This window comes from Atta cephalotes (genome assembly GCF_000143395.1).
Source record: "Atta cephalotes unplaced genomic scaffold scaffold00032, whole genome shotgun sequence".
Lineage (NCBI taxonomy): Eukaryota > Metazoa > Arthropoda > Insecta > Hymenoptera > Formicidae > Atta > Atta cephalotes.
This window is the reverse complement of record NW_012130096.1, coordinates 1,363,897-1,376,957: the sequence shown is the minus strand read 5'-3', so window position 1 is coordinate 1,376,957 and position 13,061 is coordinate 1,363,897.

The following is a 13,061-nucleotide window of genomic DNA, read 5'->3' as shown; positions in this document are numbered from 1 at the left end:
AAAATACAACTTTAATTTTTAATATACTCAGCTTCTTTTACAGAATTGTTGACGATGCTCTTATATATATATATACTGACTGTATAACGCTAGATTAATAGAATGTTTTCGCAATTCCCTCGATCTTACCAAAATTATCATCAATCCTGTGAGAAATTGTGACATCCCCGGGAGGGTGCACGCACACGCAACTTGCGTCAGGTGCATCAGCCGGTGTCCTCCCACGCCGAGCGGTGCCGATTGTTGTGACGGTGATGAGTTTAAGTCCTCTTCTTGTCGCCACCTCGAGCGTCGAAAATGCTGTTTTCTTACAATACTCCAGCAACAATGCTCCTTTACGGAGAGGAGGTGGAGAAAAAGAAGGCTGGACCGACGTAAGCGGATTATCCCGGCCCGGCGGAAAGCGATACCGATATATGGCAGATCCACATACATGAACAGAGGGACGAAGAGTGCAGCTTCCGCGTCCAAGCATTGTTGGTCTTCTCCTGTTGAAAGCGGCCTTCTGCCGGCCTTTGATTCCTTTTCTTTCGTCGACGAGAAAACGCGGCGGGTCTTCCACCCCTCATAGTCAGCCTACGCTCTTCATCACGTTCCCGGTGCATCGCGCGTAATGGCTATCTTGTCGAGATCTTCTTCTTCTCCTGCGAAGAAACCTGCCGTTCTTGTTCGCTGGCAGGAATGCGGTGAATGTGAATGTATTTTATGTTGGGTATAAATAATTTCACACTTTCCCACAGGCGTCTGAGTCAGTGGAAATTTTGCTCTTCGATAGCGATTATCTCGATTCATTATACTGCTATTATAACTTAAGTAGAATATAAAAGTTATAATATCATAAGGACATTAATAATATCTTATTTGTTATAAGTTATTTTTAAATATCAAATGACGTCATAATGACGTCCTGGAAAAAAAGATTGGCTGCTGCAAATTAGATAATAAAATATAGCATCTTTAATTGGCTGTAGCAGCTAATTTTTTGTTGCAGCAGCCAATTTTTGATTGAGTTAGCCTGTCCGCAATGTCAGTAGTATAGGATTTCGATAGGCTAACATAAAAATTGGCTGTTGCAATCAATTAAAAATGCTATGCCATATTTTACCATTTAATTTGCAGCCAATCTTTTTTTTTAGTGCATGGTATCATTATGATTTAATTACACTCTGTGTAATTAAGGGGATAAATGATTGCAGTTTAATATTTAACAATGTCCCGGATAATATTTATTAATAATGTTCTGATAATATTTATTAATAATATTTATTAATAATTAATAAGAAATTAAAATAAACCATTTGCAATAGATGTATTTAATGTTTTTATGTATCCGTTCGTTTTTATGTAGTTTAATTTTAATTAATGGTTCAACTCTTCATAAAATTATCAAATTGTTTATCAATTTAATATGTGTTATTATTCTGGTTCTATTTGTGATTATTGTGTTTCATAACTGAAAGATTTCGACACGCGGTTTGCAGAACTAGATATATATATATATATATACATATATATATTTTTTTTTTCACATTGAAATATTTATAATAATAAATAAATACTAAAATCCGAAAATAGGATTTCGTTTTGACCAGAATTTCTTTTAATTAGATTCTTATCGATCTAATCTTGAATTGTAATTGTTGATATTCTCAAAGAATCAAATCAAGAGAAAATAAAAATGAAACTTCTTATTAATTATTAATAAATATTATTAATAAATATTATCAGAACATTATTAATAAATATTATCCGGGACATTGTTAAATATTAAACTACAATCATTTATCCCCTGGATAGAACACAGAGTGTAATTAAATCATAATGATATCATGCATTGAAAAAAAAGATTGACTGCAAATTCATGTCATAACAATCAAAATTATGATATTTTTATTTGTTTGTTGATTTACCTGTTTACTGATGTTAAAAATCAAAATAAAGTACTTTTGATTTTTTAAATTGATTTTTGTATGTTTTCTTGGATTAAAGATTTTATTTTGATGTTTAAATTGTGACAAATAACATCAGATCGCTACCTAGGATAAAATTGTAAAGTTAAAGTTGACTAAGCTGCATTCTACTTAATAAATGTGAAAATCAATGAGAAAACATCACTTGACCGTCCCTTAAGTAATGAATTTAAACATTTTCGTAAAACTTCGTATCAAATTACGTATTTCTTTTATTAAATCTTGGCTTTCTCGTAGTAAACACCTTGTGGTTCAATGCCGTATTATTATTTCTCGTTTAGCTCGTCGCAATTCCTTCACAATTTACAATACAATTCTCAGTTTTTTCGACAGATTTCACGGACTCTGTCCCCAAAAGGAAACCTCCATTTCGAAATTTCGGCGAACGCGGTCTTACAGACGGACGAAAATATTTCTCGCCAGAATCAAGCACATGCACGCGATGCGCTCGATGCACGCGATCTGCGTTTACGACGAAGATCGGCGACGTTTGTCATGTAAATAATATCTGCAGCGAGACACCAGGAGTGAAAAGGGACCCCGAAAAGAGAAGATTGGGGAGAGGGAGAATCGAGGGGACTGTATAGTGTATACCAGTGCGCCAAAGTAAAAAGGCAGGAACGGGCGTAAATAGGGAACGCGAGGGACAAAGAATCTCGCGTAACAAGAAGAAAGGGAGGAAGAAAGGGGAGGAGGGAGCACGAAGGGTGGCACCATTGTGCCCTTCTTGTCTCTTCGTCTGCAATCTGGACATACGCACGCACGCACGCATGCACGCACGCACACACAAATCGCGCTGCAAAAATCATTGGCTCGTAAACATAATCCGTCCAAGGGGTGAATCGACTCACTCTCTGCAATCGGATTGGCTAATTACGAGGATACAAAGTAGGGGATGACGTCACTGGGCGTGCACGCAGTGTGATTGGTCCGCGTAGCCAAAGGGTGGCCAGCCACCCCTCTATCATCGCTTCTATTTTTGTGACACTCAGCGCCTCCGTCTCTTTTCGGCACAACGAGAAGGGGTGGCCGGAGGGTGGAAAGGTTCCGCGGGGAGCTGTAAACGGGGCGGAAGGGCGGGACTACCCGCCTAGGGCATGGTTAATCGATAGGATCTCGTTTAGAAGCGAGAGGGATGGCTCTCCGTCGCAAGAAGATTCAATCCAGTAGAGGCTGCAAATATTTTTGTTTTTAAAAACGAACAAAGACATATATATTACTTTTATTTATGTCAAATATTTATTTATGTAAAATATCTTAAGTTTGTTGATGAGAGATTTTTTTCTTTTTCTCTATTCCTTAATTAAATAAATAATCATGAAATTATGTAATAATATTAAACGAGAATCTGAGCAAAACGGTTGCTTCATTATACGAAAGAAAAGTTTTACTGAAATATCTAACAATAATAAGATATTAATCTGAAAATAATTGTTAAATTGTTAACTATCAAAATGATTAGATACTGGTTGCTAGAATGTCAAAATTTTCACATTCAGAAAAGACATAGTGATAACAATAAAAATGACAACTGTACAAGTTTTATATGTAGAATTAATATACATAATTAACTAAACTATTTTGTAGTTATTACAACTATAAATGGTTTATTCAGTTATGCAGTTAGAATTTATTCAATTATATTCTATATAAAACTTGTATAGTTGTCACCTTTATAATTACTACTACTTTCTTCCGAGTATATTTATTTTTTAAATTCTTTGAAATGATATCTCTAAAGAGTGAAGTCAGTTTTAAAAAAGATTCAACCTTAATCTTTAAGAATGTGAGATTTTACTCTTTAGAATGAAATTCGCTCTTATAGAGAATATCATATCTAGAAAATTTTCTAGAAAATTATTTAATGGTCCAAGAAAATTATTTTCAGATCTATATCTACCTGAATTTTTATTTCAGCAAAATTGTTTTTTTTGTGTAGAGTAAAATAAAATAAATCTTTCTTACATTCAAATATCACTCAGTTAGAAGAAGATCAATATTGATTAGTTTCAATTTGAAGGCTCTGATTCGTTAATATCTCATTCTACTTCTGATGTAAGAATAATGTGTTTCACTCTTGAGATGACCAAAAAATGAGCTTAAAATATTAATAAATTAATATAGAATCGTTATTATAAATTTATCGCCACTAAGAAATTTGCCCCAAAATTATATATTCGACCATCATTATGCGCAATGAAACATCCAACTAAGAAAAATGATTTTTTTTTATTCAATGTTATAAATGAATCGTTATTTCTAAACTTCATTTTTTACCATTTCCCATTGAGATGAGTTGGTTTAATATTTTTAAGTTTTTCTTACTTTAGAATGATAATTTGATTTAGTGTAATGTATGCTGCACTTCTGGCAACCTGCAAGTAACTTGCTTTCAATAGGAGATTGTTAATTTTGTATTCATTGAGGATGACTCCAAAAAGAGAAACGTTCGAAATAAATTGAAGATATCCAGCGACACCTAAGGATTATCTACTTCTCCTATCTCTCCGCTCTTACAACATGTATGACTCTCATTATCTCTAGCTGAACTCTTATTTATATTTTATTGTTTAAGAAAAATGTCTTTAAAATGGAGATCAAACCAGAAGATTCTGAATAATATCAAACACGGGTTCTTCTTAACTAGATCTTAACTAGAAGTTCTAATTTATTTAATCAAAAAATTCTAATGTTCATTTTCATCCAGAATTCACATCCAACCAGATCTTTTTTCTCGGTGTTGTGTTCTTGTTATATGGCTCTACCGTCTGGAGCAAAAAGACTACACAAGGATACGCGCGGATGCTGGACTGCAACGAAAGTTGTCAGGATAATTCAAGGAGGTCACGCACGCGCCAGATGGGCCGCGTGTTCTCTCCGTGCACGCGTGCACTTCTCCAGGATATTTGCAGCTGGCGAGCGCGCGCGTACAAGCGAAAACGACTAGCACGTGCTCCTTGAAACGAACTGCCCGACTCCTGTCAAACTCCTGTTTCATCGGGACGTTGGGCAGTTCGCCGTTAAAAAAGCCAGGAATGGCAGCAGAAACTTCCTTCGTCGGGGGATAATTTAAACAGCTTAATTACGAGTTCAAGAATATCTAAATTTAATTATCATATATATATATATATATATATATATATATATATAAGGAAAGTCTTTCTACTTCAGTTCATACATTCTTACCAGGGTTGGGTAGTAATTAGTTGAAATGTTAAAAGTTTAGAAAAAAGTTAATAAGTTTTAACTTAACTTAGTTAATTTTAAATGCATTAATTTTTAACTTAATTTAGTTACTTTTAAACTTTAATTTATTAACTTTTTTAAATTGAAAATTTTTCTATCTTTCTTAATGCTAATATTTTTTTTCTATAAAGTCTTAAAGATTAATTTAGAATTAATTTAGAAAAAGTTCAATGATTTTATGATGAGAGACTTTATAATAAGAGTCACACCATACGGTAGCTAATTTTTATTGACTCGCTAGATTTTGTCAATTCCCACTTATATTTAAATCACATTAATTTTAGGTATCACAAACGTTATATTTCAGCAATATAAATATGAAATGAGCCTTAAATGAAGAATTATTATAGACCAAAGTTGCACATCCACCCATTTTGTAAATGTTTACATATATTTTTGTAACAAATATCTAATGATGTAGTCGTAAACATGTATGTCGTTTCAGAAGTTAAAGAAAGTTAGATAAAGAAAGAAAAATAATGTAAATACATACCCTTCTCTTTCATAAGATTTCGACAAAAATTTTATCACCTTATTGTGTGACTCTTATTATATATAAGTAACTTACATGTGGATATACAATTAAATTTGCCTAATAATCTATATTTGTAAGGTTTAAAGTAATCTCTTTTTAAGAAAAATTAGGACATTCTGATCTCAAAAATAATTTTTTTCAAAATTAACTTTTTTTTAAACTTAAGTTAATTTAATCTTAACTTAACTTTCATTAAGTATTTTCTTTATTCCTTCAACTTTCAACTTAATTTTATTAATTTTATAAGCCAACTTTTACTTAATTTAGTTTAAAAAAAACTTACATAACTCTGATTCTTACTATGTAATTTTTAATATTCATCAGTTTAAAAACTGTTGCTGAACTCAAGAAAACTCTATGCAAAATGTATTTATTTATTTGTCATTTACTCGTTTCTTGATTTTATCAACTTGCATCTTTAATGTCTTTTTAAGATTCTTTGTTTACAAGAGTTAGATTTTTAAAAATTAATGATGTATGATTCGTAGAATTTTTATAAAGAATAAATCTAGTACTTACTTAAAAAAAACGATATACACCCCAGCTGCTGCAATGTTACTGCAATATTGCTGAAACGTTGAAATATTGTTATTGGAATTAATTTGTGCTGTACAGAATTATACCGTTTTTTTGGAGTAGGACTAGGATAAATAAATTACCTACCTCTTGATAGATAAATAAAATATTTTCTTTGTCACACTTTTCTTTTGGTTTTCGAAATTCAGTACAATGATTGAGATGTAAAAGCGCCAGAACTAACGTTACGAAAATACGGTACGATACTTGGGAAGAGGGAGAGCTAAGGATCAGCTAATTCATGACGATGTAACTGGCTCAGTCGAGTTCGTATTCTTACATCTAGACGAGCGTAGAAACGTTATACAAGGATCTGACGACGCGCATAGTCGGCGAGCAACTCGACTGCTGGATATCAGGTTGCGATATCGATATCGAATTATACGCCGTCTTGAATCGATATAGGTGGAAAAAAGCAAGGAAAGGAGAAAAAAATAGAACTGGTTTCCAAACGACATGATGACTTCCTAGATCAATATCTGTTAAATAGACGTGTTACAAGCTCCGATTAGATTAATTACTGATCAGACGAGTTTTTTTTTAAGAGTTAGTTACATTTTATGATTACGTATTAAGTTATCTTCTCAGAAAGATTTCTGATAACGAAATAAAAAATATTCTTAACTTATCGCAAACTTATGTAGTATGAAAATAAAACAGTAGTAAAACTAGATCAATTACTTTTATTCTCTTTCCTTGAATTAAATAAAATTGTCTTATTATCTTGAGGAGTAAACCCATGTAAATTTAAGTTTATAGTTATCTTACCTTTAGAATAAATCTTTACTCAACGTTATAGTTCACAATATTGACGTCATAACGTTTGGCATGAAACTAATGTATAAAATTATATTTTATTCTAGATTTAAGAATGTTCCCTTTAAAAATAAAATATTCCTTTGTTAATAATAAATATGATTGTCTCTATATGTCATGATAAATCAAAGACGTATCATTAAATCCAGAAATCTTTTCTATGATGTATTGCTAAAGTTTCTTAGTACGTCGAATCTGAATTAATGATTTTTTTCTATCTCGAGCTATTAATTATCATAAGAGAATCCAGTCTACTTTAAGCAGTAATTATCATATTTTCATCTTTAAACAAAGATCGTAAGAAAGAAATTAAGATTGACTCTGGTCAAGTTAATTTCAAAGAATTCTTTTTCAGACAATCCATAATTATAAAAATGGAACGAAAACGAGACTAGACGTAGAAAAACACGTGTGGGATTTTGGATTCTTTCTTTCTTCTCGTCTGTCCGCCGGAAAAATTCCGCGCGTCACGCCGATCATGCGAAATCGAGCGTGCTGAGAACGCGAATTTTGCAACAGCAGGAAATACTGGCAAAAAAAAACAGGAGAGAAAAGGCCCAGAAACTGCGCCATGGACGGTCTCGATTACACGGTTACTTTGGCTTCGTCAATGGAGAACGCTCTTTCTCGCTGCAATACGTTCTCTCTGCCTTCTTTCCTCCCGCGGTTCTTCTCTCTCACTCGCGTCGATCCGCGACGGCGAGCGAAACCGCACAAAGGGAACATCGCTGATCGCGCCTCAACGGCTTCCTCGCCTCCCCAGATCTCCCCATCACCCCGGCTTCCTCACTCCAGCCTCCTTCTTTTTTACTCATCCTCCTCCGTGTTCCTCTCGTCAACCCCCCAATCTCTCGACGCACAAATTTACTCAACCGTTACATCCAGATCGAAACGAGTCCGTGTTCAAGAATGCCTCGTTATTTAATTTTATTATCTCTGTAGCCTTGATATTTCCAGATCTTATTTACATCTTGCAGCTAGATTAGTCTGTCATTTCTATGTAAATCGAACATTTGTATACATTTTTGTGAATAATCTTATACTTTTCACGCTAATTAATTATTTATATATTTATACTTATTTATTTATATATTTATATATTTATACTTATTTATTTATTTATATATTTATACTTATATTTATAATTATTTATACTCTTTCTTCCTCTCATTACTTATACATTTTTTAAATATTGATTAATTCTATAATTTCCAAAAATTAATATGATAATTTTCTCTTCTAAATCCCTTTGTTTGAATTCAAAATGTAAGAATGACATATCTTTAGGTAATATTTCTTTTTTTATATCTTGCTTTTCTGTATTCGTTATTCAAGGTTGTTACAAATTCCTCATTTTACAACTTTACTTTTCCCTAATTTACAAATAAAATTTCGTAATTTTCCTTAATTTTCAATAATATTTTGAAATTTTTGCATAGATGTTATGCAAATATATTAAATTCCTTTAAAGCCAAGAATATTAATTTTCAAAAATTTTTGCAAAATACTCTGATCATTTTTAATTTCCTTAACAATTCCCTGATTTTCCTAATTTTCAATTTGTGACAATCTTGTTATTAAATATTATTAAATACAGATATTGATCTTTAATATAAAATTATGTTTGCAATATTTTTTTTATATTAATCCTATATTGGGAAAAAGATTCTGATTGCATTAATTAATAGAATTTTGGTTGAACAAATCAGAATTCTCTAGTTGAATCTATTTATTATAATTCTAATTTAAGTTAACCAGAATTATAATTAATCAGATTCTTTTGATTTATTTATTTTCAAGAAATTTTTCTCAGCATAATTTTTTCTCAGTACACGATTTCCGCGGCGTTTAACATTCAAGTGAGTGCCTCGCCGACATTTATGAGAAGTCACTCGAAAAGTCGCGAGGTCGACGCGTCAAAATAAACATCTGGGTCCTCGATTACTCTCGAAGAGCTCTCCAGGACCTTTCGAGGATCTCCTCTATGGCAGAGGTCTACGAGGGTCAGCTTGTACAAACACGATCGGAACCGAAAAGCGGCGCAAGAGCGGGATTTCTATTTCCGGCTGCGGCACACGCTCGAGAAGACGCACAGATGATCGATCGACCGATTCATCGATCCTCTGAGGATCCTTCAGACTACCTAGGGGAACTCTGAGACGAGCAAATTATCCAAGTCAAAGGAAAACAAAGCTTTAAAGCGTTTGAAGATGAATCGGGCGGTACACTATAAATCCAAGTACATAAAAAGTGTGTCTACAATTTATATTTGTGTATATGATTAATTTTCCGTGTAAAAATAACAAACTATACTATACACAAATATAGATTTACTTACATTTAAACCTGTAGTATAGTACGAGTAATGTCATTTTTACACGAAAAATTAAATAACACATATATTCAAGTCACTTTTTACACACTTGAGTTTGCAGTATAGGAGCCAGTTGCATTGCAAATTCGAGTGTAAAATCCGAATAGTAAAGAACTTGCAGCAATATTGCTGCAATATTGCAGCAAGTTCTGTGCTGTTGAGAAAGTGACTTCAATATATACATGTGATTAGTTTCCTGTATAAAGATTACAAACTACATTGTATATACGTATAAATTTATACATTTCAATATAACGTCATTTTTACGCAGAAAACTAAATAACATACATACATTAAATATTTATTTTTTTATACACTTGGATTTACAGTGCAATGTGAACTTTCACAAAGCTGACAAATCAGATCCAGATTCGTGATTGAGAATGACAGTTCGAGCGACACGTGTTACTATAAGGATGATAATAGCGCGATTAGGGTGTTAGGGGCGCGTGTTAATTTCCTATTTTAATCACTGTCAGCTTTGTCGTCTGCCATTGTCTTTGCCATACTTTTGTATGGAACAGGCTCCTTTCACATCATCTGTAATCAGCCCCCTTACGCGTCTTTCAATTACGCTCGCATTAAAACATCCAAATGGCAACGCGTTTCGTCATCCTTTTCTCATTAGTAGAGGATAAAAATTTAATCTGACATAGAACGAGAAAATGCATTATATTTCGCGCGTGTTGTGTACAATAAATAAATTTAAATAACTTAATGTCATGAAATGTATGTAAATCTTTATAGCAAATATAAGTATCATTCGATTTGGACAATCTTAATTAATCTCTAAAAGAAATATATAATTAAAATATAAAAACTTTCAAATATAAAATAATAATAAAACTAACTAGAGATAATTTTTTACGCTCTAAAAAATAGCGGTATATATACAATTCTCACTGTTAATATTTAATGTTAATATGATATGGATTTCGGGTTTTAAATCCACACCATGATGTTGATATAAATAGAAGTTTGAAATCTACATCATGCTGATGTTAATATTAACATAAACATAGTGAAGAATTATATAGATATTAAATTCATACTAATATTTTTTTAAAGATAATATTTTTTATGAGTAATTGCATTTTGACTCTTAAATCCAGTTTTTCATTATCTGATTAACTTGTAGTTTAACTTGATATTTTATCCAATGAGCTTCATCTGCGATGGATGAAGCCCATTGGGTGAAATATCAGAATAAGTTTATAACCACAAATTAATAACCAGATAATGAAAAATCGGATTTTATAATTTCATTTCTAGCTTTTGATCGTTAAAATTAAATCCCTCTCCCCCCCACCCCACCACACACACACACACACACACACACACACACACAGATTAAAGGTAAACCTAGATCTTTCCAGATAAGTCAAATAATAATAGACAAATCGAATTCTTTTTACTCATTTAAATTAAATCTGAAGTAAATTCTTCTATATAAGCAAAATGTAAGAGATACTTATAAAATTAAATCAGATTAAAACAAAAATTTTGTAATCGTTCTAAAATTGATCTTCACAATTTTAGGATTAATTCTTTCTTCTCCCTAAAGGAGTAGGCTCAAACTGTTGCGTTGGACCCTTCGTTTGACAGTGCAAGGGTCAATAGGAAGCTCGCATAACGGGAAGAATCCATGTGGGCGGTTGTACACCGGGTGTGCTTTACGAGTTCAACCACCACCCTTCCTCTCTTCCGCCCTGGGCGATATACAAAACGTTAATATCCTACGACGAGGAGTTAATGGACAGACGCGCGTACTGTCGAGAAGATAGTCGATGGTAATATACAGTTCGACGTATAACGAGGTTACGAGCTGCAACCCCCGCTGCAACCCCTTTCGGCTCTTAGAAAGCGCCAGCGTGAAACGTGACGAGTACAAATTACGAACACATCCCTTTTGCTCAGACTCCCTCGCTCTCGTCGGTGCCTTTCTCCCTTTTTCTAGACTCGTGATGGATGGTCTCACCAGGTGATGCACCCCCTCGTGTTAGGTGCCATCTCTCGTCCGTTAAGAAACACTTTCTCCGAATGCTAGGATTTTTTATACTATTTTTAATTTTATACTTAAATTTTATATTTAAAAATAAAATATACATATAAAATATTATATCTATAAAATTTGAAATAATATTAACTCTGTTGGTGTTTCTGTTCAAATTTACTATACAATCATAGCACTTGGATCAATTTTATCAAAGAGCTTTGAAAAAAAAAAAAAAAGATTTTATATTAATAGATGAAATTATCAAATATCAGAGGAAAATTTTTAAATAAATATTAGTACAAAATTAATTAATTAATTAATTAATTTGAGTTTATGTGCTTGAAATTTTTCTTCTTGAGTCAAATAAATCTGCAAATAAAATAGCAGAGTTAAGAGATAAGCTGAAAAAGAGCTGAAACTGTGAGAAATAAAACTTATTTCGCAAAATATGATGAGCGGATAATCATTACAATCACGAGTTCTTTTGACGTTATAGTGAAGCATCAGTATTTAATTATTTTACGATATTCGTCAAATAAGTAGTCAGGTTATTTTTGATTTCACAGCGCTTATGGGGTTTATTGCTGAAAAGTATTTCGATGCTCCATTTGTATCAAATATCGTTCCGTTTTCTTTTGTACGAAGTCGAAGGGTGAAGCTGTATAAGCTCTAGCTATATAAATGATGATGGAATTTGATGGAAAAATGGCGAGCGGGTTTTTGTGCGCGAGATGACTCGTGCCGGGGGTTTATAATCGTCTCGCATTCGTCTCGCTTGCATGGGCGGATTCATGAAAAAGATCGGTGTCATCATTCGCACACCTCCGCGTGATTTTTCACCGATGAAAGTAGCGATTCATCCGTTTGTGATTAACGGTAAAATTGTAAAATGCTCTTGTCGCGAGAAAAAAATATCCAGTAACGTTTCTCAAAAATTTTACGTTTGTAAATCAAATTTCATATTCGGTCAAAATAAATTCCCAATTAATGATATCGCGATTGAATTATACTGATATAAATAAAAACAGACAGAAACATATTTTTTTACAAATAACTGTAAATATTACAATTAATTGCAGAATTATCCGACGTATTTGATTAACCATATAGAAAATAAATTTGAATACAGCTAATAATTATAGTTAACTAGATTCTTGATTAGCCGTGCATTTATTATTCGTTACATTTCGATTTATTACTGTTTGAATTCTTCTAGTTTGTGAAATTGTTAGACAAAGATTTACAATGGATTCATACGGATTTGCAACGCTCTTAAAATTTTATTTTCTTCACATGTTTCATGATCTTGTAATCATAAGAAATATAATGAATGTCAGTATCTTAATGCTTGTTTTTACCAATGTAATTTCAATCTTCGTTTAACTAACTCTTCATCTTTCTCTAGTTCTAACAATTACAAAAGGATGAAAAGTAAATTGAAGATTAAAATTAATTTATATTGATAGAAACGAGTATTAATCGAGTTTAATAATATCCGCATAGTTATAAAATTGATCGATCACAGTCCATTCTTCAGAAAAGTATGCT